The sequence below is a fragment of the Sphaeramia orbicularis genome, chromosome 4, assembly GCF_902148855.1.
Source record: "Sphaeramia orbicularis chromosome 4, fSphaOr1.1, whole genome shotgun sequence".
NCBI lineage: Eukaryota > Metazoa > Chordata > Actinopteri > Kurtiformes > Apogonidae > Sphaeramia > Sphaeramia orbicularis.
The window spans coordinates 14,199,328-14,214,295 of NC_043960.1; the positions used below are offsets into that span (position 1 = coordinate 14,199,328).

At 35.9% G+C, this 14,968-nt stretch overlaps 1 long non-coding RNA gene across 2 annotated transcripts in view; it reads right to left on the reverse strand.

Annotated features, from left to right (window-relative positions):
* Positions 1 to 3,671: 3,671 nt before the first annotated feature.
* LOC115417873 (uncharacterized) overlaps positions 3,672 to 14,968 on the reverse strand; it is a 173,411-nt gene continuing 162,114 nt past the window's right edge. For both annotated transcript variants that reach the window (XR_003935214.1, XR_003935213.1), the window contains 2 exons: positions 11,654 to 11,739; positions 3,672 to 4,099 (listed from right to left, as the gene is read on the reverse strand). This is a non-coding gene — a long non-coding RNA (uncharacterized LOC115417873). The remainder of the gene's footprint in view (positions 4,100 to 11,653; positions 11,740 to 14,968) is intronic.

A 14,968-nucleotide genomic window follows, 5' to 3' on the forward strand; every position in this document is an offset into this window, starting at 1 on the left:
CCGACAGAGAAACTACTATTAACATCTGCATCCAGACGGAAAAAAGACACTAGAGCCGCAACAATTATAGGATTATTCGAATTAGTGACATCTATAAAGTAATCGCTGACTGTGTTGAAAGAGAAATTTTTTTTTTCTAGTTGTATTCAATACCACAGTTCATTTCAGCCGCTTCCTCTGGTTTATTTCTAGTTCATTCATCGTTTTCTAGTTGTGGAATGTGTAACAAAATAAATGCAGCGTGACTTCTTATTCAACTTTTTCATTCTTTTTAACAGTAGGTAGTTCTGTAATAAACTGCACTTTTTTTTTTTTTTTTTTTTTTTACATTGTTACCATTTTTCTTTTTCCTTTCTCTGTGGCAATGTTATGGTGTTTTATAAACCAAACAGCTAACAGATTTAGCGAGACATAAGTGGACTGATGAATTGATAACAGATTGAATTGTTAGTTTTAACCCTAAAAGACACACACGTAATTCTTATAGACAGTCTTAACATAACAGGGTGCTATATTTGTTTTATACAGAACAATAAAAACATTAAAACAACAGGGACATCAGATGGAAAGTTAGACAATTTTAATTTCAGAAGTTAATGTTTTTTTGTACGTTGCCACCACTAAACTAAACTAAACTAAACTAAACTCTCATGATATCATCGTGATGTGTTGTATCAACTTTTATTCTGATGTAAATATTAGATTGAATTTTATTGGGTTTAATACTAATTATAACGTGACAGCAAATTAGACTGATTGGTGTCAAACATGAACAAATGTGTAATCAAAATATTTCTACATGACCATACCATACCGTCTTCATCTGCTTATCTGGGTCCGGGTCATGGGGGCAGCAGCCTCAGCAGAGGAGCCCACACAGCCCTCTCTAGAGCCACTTCCACGGGTCTTCTGGGGGAATCCCGAGGCATTTCCAGGCCAGCCAAGAGATATAATCCCCCCAGCGTGTCCTGGTCCCGAGGTCTCCTCCCAGACAGACATGCTCAAAACACCTCCCCAGGGAGGCATCCAGGAAGCATCCTCACTAGATGCCTGAACCACCTCAGCTGGCTCCTCTGGATGTGGAGGAGCAGCAGCTCTACTCTGAGTCCCTCCCAGATGTTCGAGCTCCTCACCCTATCTCTAAGGCTGAGCCCGGACACCCTGTGAAGGAAACTCATTTCAGCCGCTTGTACTTGCAACCTCATTCTTTCGGTCATTACCCAAAGCTCATGACCATAAGTGAGGGTCGAAACGTAGATTGACCGTTAAATCTAGACCTTCGGCTTTCGGCCTAGCTCCCTCTTTACCACAACAGACCGGTTTAGCATCCTTATCACTGCAGATGCCACCCCAGTCCGCCTGTCGACCTCCTGCTCCAGCCTACCCCCACTCATGAACAAGATCCCAAGATACTTAAACTCCTCCACCCGTGGCAGGACTTCCTCCTCAACACACTCTACCCTTTTCCAGTTGAGGACCATGGACTCAGACTTGGAGGTGCTGATCTTCATCCAAGGGAGAGCTGGAGGTTGCTGTTCGAAGCAGCTAAGAGGTGCACATTATTCGCAAAAAGAAAAGATGAGATCCTCCCACCACCGAACCCAACCCTCTCCCCCACCTTGCTGCACCTCGAAATTTGGTCCAGAAAAGTTATGAACAGAACCAGTGACAAAGGGCAGCCCTGGTGGAGTCCAACCCTCACTCAGAACAGGTCTGACTTATTACCTGCTACGTGGACCAGGCTCTCACGACTTTGGTACAGGGTCTGAATGGCCGCTTGCAAAGGGGCCATCCACCCCATACTCCTGGAGCACCCCCCACAGGATGCTCCTGGGGACATGATCATAAGCCTTCTCCAAATCCACAAAACACATGTGGACTGGATGGGACTCCCATGCCCCCTCCAGCACCCGAGCAGCGGCATAGAGCTGGTCCACGGTTCCACATCTGGGACGAAAACCACATTGGTCCTCCTCGATCTGAGGTTCAACTACCAAGCTGATTAAACAGTGCATGCAACAACCTCCATGAGAAATAAAGACATGATGACAAATTTCTCATTCTGTACTTCAAAAGCTTTTAATAAATGATAAATCATCACAACATAGTTCATTTATAAATTAAAAAAGAGAATTTGTGTATAAATTAATATTTCTTACTATTTTTATCACCATTTGCCTTACAAAGAGATACACATTTTTCTTTCTATAAACATTATAGAAAACATATGCACATTGAACCAAATATGTGCATTTGTGTGTGGAATAAGAGCTGCTTCATTATTTTTATTTCCTCTCATTAACAACACACACATATTACAGAGGTGTGTCCATTGAAAACCTTGAATAAAACACTACGGAAGAAATTCTGACACAGGCTTTAAAAATAGATGTTCTATAGTCACAGAACCTCATTAAAGCACCTTGTTATATTTCTGTTTAGCTCTTTAAAACCTGACGTATCATCGCTGACACACCCTGTGCATATGCAGTTTGGATGGCTGTAACTCTTTTACTGTTTGTGCAATTGGAAAAATTCCAATGGTTTCTGAAACTTGAGAGGTTGCGCTTTATTGGCTTTATTGGGTCATTACGGTAATTTATCTCACGTCTGTACTAGAAGCGGGAGAAGAAGCCATTTTAGCAGTATTTTAACATGCAGTAAATTGTAAATGACTGCTAGATTTTGAAAGTTTTAGGTGCTCTGAAAAAGTGGGGAAAAGGACTCACTCACAGCATTTTTTATCTAACCTTTTTATTATCAAAATAAGAAAAAAAAAGTCCAGACTGACCATTCTAGGCTTAGGGTTTAAAGGGTTAAAAAGTCAAAAAGTGAAGATACAAATTAATATTTCATCACCATTTGACTTCCAAAGAGATACACACATTTTTCTTTTAAATATATTACACTGGGTTACAAAAAATGTTTTTTGCAAGTTGTCTAGGTTTTTTCAACTGAATTAGGACCATTTTGCACCGCTAAATCCAAAAATGACATCTGTTTTTCTCAATCAGGTCAGGTTTTTTTGCTAATTTGATTTTGAAAAATTTGATCTTCTCACAAAATTGATTACATTTTTGTGACTTTATCAGTTGATTTTTTATATAGTTCTCACCCAAAATAGGTTTTAAGAGAAAAAAAAATCATTTGATCACTTGATTCCTGTTAGGTACAATGGTGTATTCACTGCAGATGTAGCAGAATACGTTAGGCTTATTTTTGCAAGATCTTCTAGTCGAAGCCATTTCATTCACCTGTAATATTAAAAAAAAATGTTAATCATAAATTGGCAAAAGTAAAATCTTCAGAACTTGTTTATTGCAAGAAATATGAAAGAATTTTGTATCACATGATGTGAAAATGCACATAAATGTAAGCAAAAATGTTTAAAAGCCAATATGTAGCAGAGTTCAGAAAGTTGAACTGATTGAGCAAAATGAATGTGATTTTTGGATTCAGCACACCAAAATTATCCTAAATCTGCTCAAAAAACTTAAACAATAAATTTGTTGTTGACCAGTGTTATAAATAACATATGCACACTGAAAAAAATATGTGCATTTGTGTGTGGATAAGAGCTGCCTCATTGTTTTTGTTTCATCACATTAACAACATGCACATATTATAGAAGTGTGTCCATATAAAAACTTGAAGAAATTCTGGACACAGGCTTTAAAAATAGATGATCTACAGTCCCAGAACTTCACTGAAGCACTGTGTTATGTTTCTGTTTAAAGTGAACATAAAAACCAGTGGGATCCTGAAGTGAAAGCAGTGTTGTGGTTTTGTTTCATCTGTATTCAAAGTACTTCAGTGTTCACATCACTTTTTTTCTGAAAACCTCAAAGAGCCGTGTGTCCGGTCAGGCTGAAACCTTCTTTTCAGTTCAGTTCAGGTCATTCCAGTTCAGATGAGTTCAGCTCGATTCACTTTAATTCAGTTTGCTTCACCTGGAAATGGCTCACACCACCGACAGCAAGCCTTCATTTTTACTACCGGTGTGTTCTCTGACTCTCTGTGTGTAAGTGTGTGTAAGTGTGTCAGCATCTTCTCCATCTCCTGCTCTCCTGCTGGTTTGATGACACACCATCAGCATCACCTACGGGGACAGAGAAAAGCCGAGTTTGCATGTGTCGAACGGAGAAGACAAGACGGGTGGAGGTGAATGTAATAACTCTTTACTCGGCTCTTTCTTCCACGCACAAAACCTCACATCTCCAAGAGGTTTGCTTTTCAGGAATCACCCAAAAAGACACAAAATACCTTTAAAATCGGAACAAAAACACAGTGCTATGAAGCCGGCACGTTTCGTTGACGCTTGTATTTTGTTTCCAGGCTTCATAATAATAATAATAATAATTCTTAATTCCGACAATGACAAAAATACAACAGCAGCAGCACGAGGCGTCTCCTCTCGCTCTCACACACACATAAAATTCAATCATTTCTCTGCTGCAGCCTGAGGGAACACACTGTGGAAGCCTCACTATGGTGGAAAATCTCCTTTTCCATGTTATTTTACACAGTAGCACTCACAGCATCCACACACACAGACATACACACACACACACACACACATAGAAAAAGTGGCTGCATTTACATGAGCTGCCAAAAGATCTGATTTTTTTTTTTTTTTTAACTCTTTGTGGTGTGGATCTCACACCGTCATGCTTGTGTGTCGACAAGGAATGTGATTTTTATACAGGCGTGAAAAAAATTACAAGCGCGCCTCAAAGAGCTAATGCGATCTGGTGACAACGGGAGGAAACGGTTACCGGAAGCTATCTGAGGTTTTCCAACCCTTCGCTGTTTAGTCTGGATGAATCTGGTGTGTTTTCCTGTTTGATAGGTTTTATTTAGACAGATAGTAGATGATTACAGGGTTTTTCCTTTGGTGTAGGGGTTTGGATTCAGTCCTCCTGCAAGAAAATGGATGTACTTTTCAACAATAATTTTGCATCATTTTGGACAAATTTTACTCTCATGTGTGTCTACAAAAACATCCAAAATTTGCTGTGGTGCATTTGGGACCACTCAGGAAATCAGAAAATCATTGTCACTAAATGTTATTTTAATTTTTTTTATTGAGATTTTCACAAAAATGTGTGAACAGACAAATACAACAACAAAACATACAACACAATCTGATGTCTGGAATTCTTGTAGGACAGTCTGGTATAGAACAGGGGTCTGCAACCTATGGCTCCTGGGCCAAATATGGCTCTTTAGCCTCTCTATATGACTCCCCTAGTCAAAAAACATAAGAAGCATTTTGAAATGATCTGAATTAACCATTACTTTTCAACGCTGTTACAGGCCTAAACCAATTCTAACATTGTCCATCTGCGAAAATGTGCAGGCTATACAATGAATAAAATAATTTTTTCCACCGCATATAAACCAAAATGTATGTCACGCAACATTATTTTCTGTCCAAATTTAAAACAAGATGCTCAGTTTGCATTTATTAGTAGTTTGACTGTTTAAAAGTCAACCTATATACATGAAGGCTGACCTTTTTATCCATTACACAATGTCATTTTGTTATGGAAATAGCATACATCACTAAAAAAATGTCATAAATGTTGAATGTTTTCATTATTGTAGTTGTATTATTTCATAAATGCACCAAACACTGCATTATTGTAGTGGAAATACAAAGTTAAATCACAAAATAATCTCAAATAGGCTACAGAAGAACAGCCTTGTCATGGTAAAATGTAGATTGGTTTAGATTTTTTTTTCATGGCTCCAGTCACATTTTTTCTTTGTTTTTGAGTCAAAAATGGCTCTTTAGATTGTAAAGCTTGCAGATCCCTGGTATAGAATATAACTCCAAATAGGCAGTTACAGTGCCATTTGTCATATAAATAATACATTTATTCCAGTTTTTAATGAAAGCGTCCTCTTGCAATAATATCTCATTCAGTCTTCAGCTATTGATTTGCTTTTCTAGTGTTGAAATTCAGCCAATTCCTAGTATCAACCTTTTTATTTTTTTTAGTCAAACAGTGAAATAAACATCTTCTGAAAGGTTATATTAGTTTTGACTCTATACACTGATATCACTTGAGTTCAGTTTAGGTAGTGTCCAAAATAACTTCTGCACTAAACCTGTAGAACGGAGGAAAACTCCTCCATTACTACCAACCTGCCTTCTAACGCATCCTCCTGGTTATAGGTTCTTATTCAACTTTGGGTTTCCATAATGGCTTCTATTGTCTGTTCACTACAGGTTTAACCCTTAGAAATGTGTTTAACCCTTTAACCCCTGAGACATTATTCCAGGTAACCCTGCTGCTGTGAATTTGCATCTGTTTCAGTGTCATAAAAGCTGCTGTGGTTATGTGTTTATGTTCCTTTTCTTCAGTGGTTTTGTTTTACTGTGTGTTTTAGGGCCAAAACAGGATGGAATAATAGAAAAAGACAAAGAGAGGAATTGAAGTTTGACATGTTTTTTACCAAATAAAAGGCCCTCAGAATGTGCATCAATAAGACATTTAGGATGCTGAACACGCACTGCGAACTGGAACACACAGAACAACAAGTATTTAAATTTAGGTCCAGTAGTTTTTGTTTTGGGGCTCTTTTTTTTATAAATTAGTCCAGCTGCTTTTTGGCACCTGGTTGAACTCCAAAAAGCAGCAACATGGTCAAAACTTAGTAAAAACACAGTAAAAAAAAAAAAATAAATAAATAAATCACCACACAACAGTACAATCAACAAGGAAAACGGTGTATTGGTGTCTATTTTCACTCACTGTCTGTGTTTTGCACTGAGCATGCTCAGATGTCTATGGAAAGAACAAGGTCTATTCTATCAGCATATTTAAAAATTTTTCCTATTTAGCAAACAGTTTAATTTTTTTTTTTCTTTATAAATAACACTCTTGGTCAATATGATTTCTTCTAAATTTACTTGAGTTTGTAGGTTTTCTCTGTCTTTTATTCTATATAATCAAGATATTGTGCTTTACATAGTGTAAAAAAGTTGATTTTTTTTTTTGTGTTTTTATATATGATTGTCACTATATCTATACTGCTCTCTTGACCTGGTCAGTCAACTATTAAAAAACACTGAAGCAGTTTAAAGTAAAAGGAAACAGACTCTTTAAAATACATACAAATCTGCAGATAAAACAGAAAAATAAACAGTAGTAGTTTTTATTTATTTGTATGTTCTTACTCAGGTTTTTATCCCGGATTGTTTTTATTGTTTAATCTGTTTTATCTTTTCCGTTTTTTATTGTGTTTTATTGCATCGTGTTTTTATTTATTTGATCTCACCTATTTTATTTACTTATCCATGCTGCTATACCGATGAATGGTGGAACACTGAGCACTTTTTGTTTTGCTTTTTGTTTTGTCCTGTCTTTTTGTCCTGTCTGTAAGCGTGATCAAGTACCTGTCTTGCATGTTCAATGTAAGTGTTGTTGTAATGCCAAGGCAATCACCTAGACTGCACAACAAATCTACCTACGAGTATAAATAAAGTAACCTTGACCTTGTTGTAGAGTTGTTTTTTGTAATCCTTTCATTCTTTCAAAGTTGTCCCATATAAAGTATGTTCCTCTTGCTGGTGTTTTGATATTGAGTCGATTTTGTCTGTTTTATCATTTTTAAACTATGACAACAAAGGATTTTTTCACATTTTGATGCCAAGTTGTTTTTTTTTGTTTTTTTTCAGATTTTTATTCAGAAATATTGAGAAAAGTTCAACATACATTTAAATTACATTGTGGTCACGTAACAAGTATGTGACCAATGACCAATCTTTCCATTCTCAACATTTCAGTTTTTCTTTTTTTTTTTTTTTTTTTGTTAATAAACAAAACAATTGAACAATGAACAATGACCAAGAGACTTTAACCTCCTCTCTAAAGAAAAATTAATTAATTAATTAATTAATTAATTAATAAAATATGAAAAGTTGAATTAATTAATTACACAAAAAACAAGACAATTCCAGATACATTGTCATTACATTGTCATTTCTTGTACATTTAGGGTTCCAACAGATTGTGTTTGGTAAGTGTAAACAAAAAATATCCACTTTGACCATAGATTTGAAAATTTGTTCATTTGTAATCGAAGGGAGAAGGTTAGTCTTTCCATCTTTTCCAAATTTCATTCACAATATCTACCCATTTTTCCAGATTAGGTGGTTCAGGTTGGAGCCAGTGCCTGGTCACAGCCTTTTTGCCAGCAGTTATTAAAATTCTCTACAAGTAGGCATTGTTAACTAAAATTTCAGTTTTTCCCATAATTAAGGTGGCAAATTCAAAAGGTAAGGTAACATTAAGTATATAGCCAAGTTGGTATTTTACAAAAAATAATTTACTGTTTTGAGCAAAAAATGCATTTTATGTTTGGTTAATTGAATAATATAGGAGTTTTTAGAACAGTATCCATAGTATGAGTCAATAAGCATTCGCATTAAGTGGTTATTTGTCATTAAATACACGTAACATATAATTTTGTTACTCTACCTTTATCACAGGACAAAATGACCTGGTCAATTGTCTGTTAAAAGCTTTGTATTATTGCGACAAAGAGACTTTCCTACGTGACACATATGCCGTGGCGGGCCGTGGTGATATGAACGTGCAGTCTGAAGTGATGTTCTGCTAATGTTACAGCCATTTCTCTGGTCTGTGGTGTAATTCAGAGTGTCAGAGATGAGGGAAATAAGGTGTCGAGCATCTCGTCAAATCGCTCTGGCTTAAACGCCGTCTCTCCAGAGTGTGTTTAGGAAATTAAAGGCCAGGGATTTTTTTCATAATTGTCTATTTTATCATTTTATTACAGCTAGCTTTCCCTCTGATGGGCTTCCTTTATGGTTTATCAAATACAATTACTGCGTGACTTATTTCAGGAGCCTCTCCATGGCTGAGGACCATCAATGTGTGAATGTGTGTGTGTGTGTGTGTGTGTGTGTGTGTGTGTGAGACGGCTCTGCTGTATTTAAATAGCATTAAGTAATTGGAAAAACAGGAAGAGTGGCTGGAAAAGCTAAATTGTCTTTGTGGATTTATACCCCCTCCCCCGTTTTTTTTTTCCTCTCACTCTTCTCCTTTTACTTTGTGCTTCTTGTTGTAAATATCACACAGGCTTTAATTTTAACCCGTAAAGACACAAATAGCCACCAACGACCAAAACCATCTACTGATCGAAAATGTTTAATAACTTCTGAACCACTAATCCTATCGATATGTGTAAATAATCAGTGTAAAATACAGTTGGTCATATTTTCATGGTCATCAGATATGACCCATTTGGACGTTCACAGGCTCTGTAGTGAATGTGGAAACACCGTCATCTTCTACAACATTGATTCACCAGTAAAAGTCATGGAGTTGGATGAATGACAGTGGATGGAGACACTGGGTTTATATTCATTTAATGATATATTTTACTGAAAAAGCCACTTTTTCTTCAGTTTTCTGTGTTTTTAATATTATAACCCTCAACTTTAATCTGAGCTTTTATGAACATCTACATGATCAGTCAATTAAATATCAATAAAATAAATATAGCCCTCGGTCTATCATGTGTAGACTGATAACCTATCACCCTGCTCCCTCCATACTGTGGCAATAAGCATTGCACATGCCATGGGCTTATTCGGTAACAGGAAAAGGCTAGGGTACCAGTCCAGCTACGTCTAGATCACAACGCTCGTGGAATTTTTCTTTTGTGGACTCTAAAAATTTTACGTCCATACACATATTGTGTCAAGAAGTATGTGTGTCCAGGTGGAAACGGGAAAACTGGGTTAAAACGGTGTAATCCGTCTGCCACACCTATATGTGGTGCTTCACAAACACAGACAGAACTGCAGGATACACTAAAATCCCTGAAGAATGCAGTGAGTGTGTGCATGAGGTTACATCCAGGGTTTTCTTCTTCTGGTCACATGGTACTGTGGCGTCATCGTTTCCAAAAAGTAGTGTTTTGCCTATCCACACGGAAACACGAGGGCGGTGTTGTGAGATTTTTCCACTCTGGGACCCGTTCTCCAAAAATACCATTTCAGGACATGACAAAGCCGGTGTCATGTGGACAAAAGGGCAAAATGATATTAAACTTTTGCAGATTGACATAATTTCATTGTCGTGTGTATATGCCATATATCACCACAGTACTGTGGCAACAAGAGGACAATGAGTTCATGGAACAGTATCTATGACTGGCTGTGTGGCAACAAAATGTCCTTACTGCTTATTGTCACAGTACAAATGGTAACATTTAAAATAAAAGATCTACACAGGGAGGGCTCTCTAATGTCTTTTAAACAATTAATGGATAAATATAATTTGCCAAGGAAACTTTTTTTAAAAAAAATATTTACAAATAAGGAATTACATAATTACACAAATTAAATCCACATCAGAACCTTCTCTATTCACCATTGACAGTATCACAAAGAACCATCGTCATAACAAAGGTCTTCTGTCAAAATTTTATGATGCGCTGTTGGCAAGTATGAAGGACAATTCTCTTTCTCATTTATCAGCTCGGAAAAATGACCTTCAAACAGAAATATCTGTAGAGGATTGGGAGAAGGCCTGTCTTATAGCTCAAACACAAACAATTAACACCAGGTTCAGACTATTAGAGTACAAATGGTTATTTAGAACATATGTCACCCCTGTAAAACTACACCGTTTTAATCCTAACATTCCTGACATTTGTACTTAGTGTAATAAGGAAATAGGCACTTTGTTTCATTGTATGTGGGCCTGTGAGAAACTTCAGAATTTTTGGAAAGAGACTCTTAATTCAATTTATAGATTTACAGAATGTATTATCGCTGTGGATCCAAAATGTTGTATTTTGCACATGTTCCCTGAGAAGTTTCAAGTAATTGGAAGAAAAAGGAAACTTTTAAATTTTTGTTTATTACAAGCCAAATGAGTTATTTCTTTGAGATGGAAAGATTTTCAAGGACCCACAGCGAAACAATGGATTAAAGAAATGTCTTCTAACTTGGCAATGGAAAAGCTGACGTACCTGGCTAAAGGAAAGATCAAAGACTTTATAAGATCTGGACACCTTTTTTTACAATATTTAAAGGACTTGTCTGTAAAGTCAATTAAGTTGTGTCTGTTAAGTATGTTTTGTTGCACTGAGAATGGGTGCTATTGTGTGGGTGGGGGGTGGTAGGGATTGTTTTGATGTGTTTGTGTTTTTTTTTTTTTTTGCCTGTTCTTATAAAACAAAGAAAAACGACAATAAATATATTTATGAAAAAAAAAAAAAGAAAAAAAAAGAAATGCTAACATTTGATTGGCTCTGATTGATTGACTGGCAACAGACAAACTGATATTTCGTGCTACAGTATTGTGCCAGTAGCCATTGCCATTAAATATAGGCAAAATAAATGATGTTAGCTGAAAAAACACAAAATACAGAGGTAAATAAAGAGACTTAAGAAAAGTCAGATATGCAGAAAAAAAACTGATAACTGCCACAAAAGTAACACTGGGTCTTTACGAGTTAAGGTAAAAATTTGTTTGAAGTGATACAGTGAAGCTAATTTTGAGACAGTTTCATTTTTCTGCAGCTGAGATATTTCTGCAGGAGGAAAGAAGAGACAAAGAGAGATAGAAAAATAGAAAAAAAAAAACAGAGACAGAGGTTAATTCCATACCTTCCCCTCTCTGCTAATGAAGTGTAGGTGGCGTCCCGGTCAGTGCAGCTAATTGAACAGTGGAGATTACAGCCGCCGTCGCTCCTCTGTGAAAAGAAGGCCGTGTTCATTAGTCAGCACCATATAATATTCATTCTCTGAAGAAATACAGTATGTAGATAATCATCTATGCACAGAGCCGCTGGGATGATTTTAAAGTTCTCACCGTCTACTGTGGTAGCTGTAACTCAAACAATCATCATTTTACATTTTCCAAGGGCAGCAGACATGGTTTTGTTCCTGCTCCAAACAGACTGTAAAGGATAGTCTAAGTGTTACTGTTGTTTGTTTGTTCACTTCTTGGACTCTGTTAAGTCTTAATGTGAAAGGGTCAGGGCAGAATAAATGACACATTCATCTGCTGATGTTAGAGGACAGGGTTATTAGTTATATTCATTATTTTGTCTTATCATTTTTCTGCATATTCCTACTGTGTTAATTCATTGCATGTTGTTGACTACATGCTTTTATTTTGAAAAGAGAGAAAAATTTGTTGAATGTCTAAATATGCCAAACATTGTTGATTTCTGAAGTTTATCTGCTGTTTTGTTCAACCCTCATGAACTGATTCTTCAACTTTCCATGTCACAATCCACTATTTAGACAACATGTTAAAAAGCTTATATCCAATTTACAATCTCCACTTCTGTAGCAACAGAAGCTAAACTATAGTGAAACATTCAATACACATTTTGCAGTCGAAACAAATAGAAAAGCCTGATTTAAGTTGTGGGATTTATTACACAACTTAAATAAGAACACAAGAAGAGCAGAGATAGGAAAGGAACAAGGAGATGAGTAGGTATTATCCCCATCTGGGCAGTTTTTCAATGCATTTACATATTTTATTCCATACAAACCAAAACATTTAAATATATAAATAAATTTTTTGTATATTTAAGATGTTTTGTAGAAGACTAGACCAAATAACACATTCATCTGCTGATATTAGAGGACAGGGTTATTAGTTTTATTCATTATTTTATCTTGTAATTTTTCCGCATATTCCTACTGTGCTAATTCACTGCATATTGTTGACTACATGCTTTTATTTTGAAAAGAGAGAGAAATTTGTTAAATATATAAATATGCCAAACATTGTTGATTTCTAAAGTTTATCTGCTGTTTTGTTCAATCTTCATGCACTGATTCTTCAAGTTTCCACATTGCAACATGCTCAAAACTTTTTGTATTCTGTCTTATTTACACAACATCTAATATACATTTTAGAGTCGAAACAAACAGAAAAGTCTGATTTAAGTTGTGGGATTTATTACACAACTTAAATAAGAACACAAGAAGAGCAGAGATAGGAAAGGAACAAGGAGATGAATAGGTATTATCCCCATCTGCGCAGTTTTTCAATGCATTTACATATTTTATTCCATACAAACCAAAAAAATTTAAATATATAAATAAATTTTTTGTATATTTAAGATGTTTTGTAGAAGACTAGACCAAATAACACATTCATCTGCTGATATTAGAGGACAGGGTTATTAGTTTTATTCATTATTTTATCTTGTAATTTTTCTGCATATTCCTACTGTGCTAATGCATTGCATCTTGTTGACTCTGTGCTTTTATTTTGAAAACAGAGAGAAATTTGTTGAATGCCAAAATACCGCAAACATTTTGACTTCTAAAAGTCATCTGCTGTTTCGTTCAATCCTCGTGCACTGATTCTTCAACTTTCCACATCATAATTCGCTCCAAACTTTTGTGTTCTGTATTATTTACACAACATCTGATATACATTTTAGAGTCGAAACAAACAAAAAAGCCTGATTTAAGTTGTGGGTTTTATTACATAGCTTATATCTATTGTGGATGAAGGAAAACAAGAAGAGCAGAGATAGGAAAGGAACAAAGAAATCGGTAGGCATTATGCCTATCTGGGCATTTTTTCAATTATTTACATATTTTATTCTATACAAACCAAAAAAAATTAAGAATTTAGATATATTTATTGTATATAGAAGATTTTTTGTTGAAGACTAGAATAAATGACACATTCATCTGCTGACGTTACATTAAAGCAGTGGTTCTTAACCTGGGTTCGATCGAACCCTAGGGGTTCGGTGAGTCAGTCTCAGGGGTTCGGCAGAGGTCAAGACACACACTCGACTCATTAGTCAGGTGTGTGTGTTGGGCTAGGTCCGTGTATGTAAACAAACAGCTTCGGAGACTCTTTCTCTGATTGACATCCAATATACGTGGTGTATTGTTGTTGCTTATAGCACTACAACACATCCGAAGTGTTTATAATCTCTTCCACTCGTCTGACGATGAATTATTTGAGTATTTTCCACATCGCTGTTATGACTTTTGCTACTTCCTGTTAACCACGGAGGCAGCCATGACTAGCGTTTGTTTACATTTTTCGGTCACCGCACTGGTCAGTTACAATCATGTGACAACCGACGCACTGTCGCGGATGGAGAAATCGTATTACACTAAAGCCGTCAGTCACACTGATTTGCAGTAAATATTCATTATTATTGTAGCCTGATGGAAGTGTGTTAAAATGTTAAAAATGATAAATAGCATAAATACAATAAGTTCATTATTGGAATACATAAGGTTAAAAATTAAAACCATTTCAGTGTGGTTGTATTAAAAAAGGTCATGTCTTTGTGAAAAGGTATGGAATTTGTTGTAAGTTCATGCACCGTATTGGTTTTGTTCTTTGAACACAGTGATGTTAATGCACGGTTCATTTTGTGCACCAGTAAAACATATGCCTGTGTCTTGAATTTGAAAAAAATCATATTTTATTTTTTAATAAAGAAGGGTTCGGTGAATGCGCATATGAAACTGGTGGGGTTCAGTACCTCCAACAAGGTTAAGAACCACTGCATTAAAGCATTATTGGTTTTAAAGAATTTTTCTTAACATTTTATGCCATTCTTCCTACTGGGTTAATTCATTACATAGTTTTGAAAATATCCTTTTATTTGGAAGAATGACAGCACACGTCTGATAAATATCAAAATTTGCCAAAAGTTCTAAAAATGTAAAGTTCTACTGTGAACTACTGTTTCTTATTTCACCACAATTACACTTTACACCAATTCTTCAAGTTTCCACATCACGATGGTCTCTAGAGTTTTTGTGATGCATCATTTTCTGCTGGTCTTAAATTCCAGTTTTGGTGAACACGGAGAAACATTCTCCCTTCAGCAGACAAATGTGAGAAAACCTTCAAAGTGTCAAACTGAACAGACATCATTCTTCACAGTTAAAGTCAAAGATTACAGAGAGCAAACAGTCGAA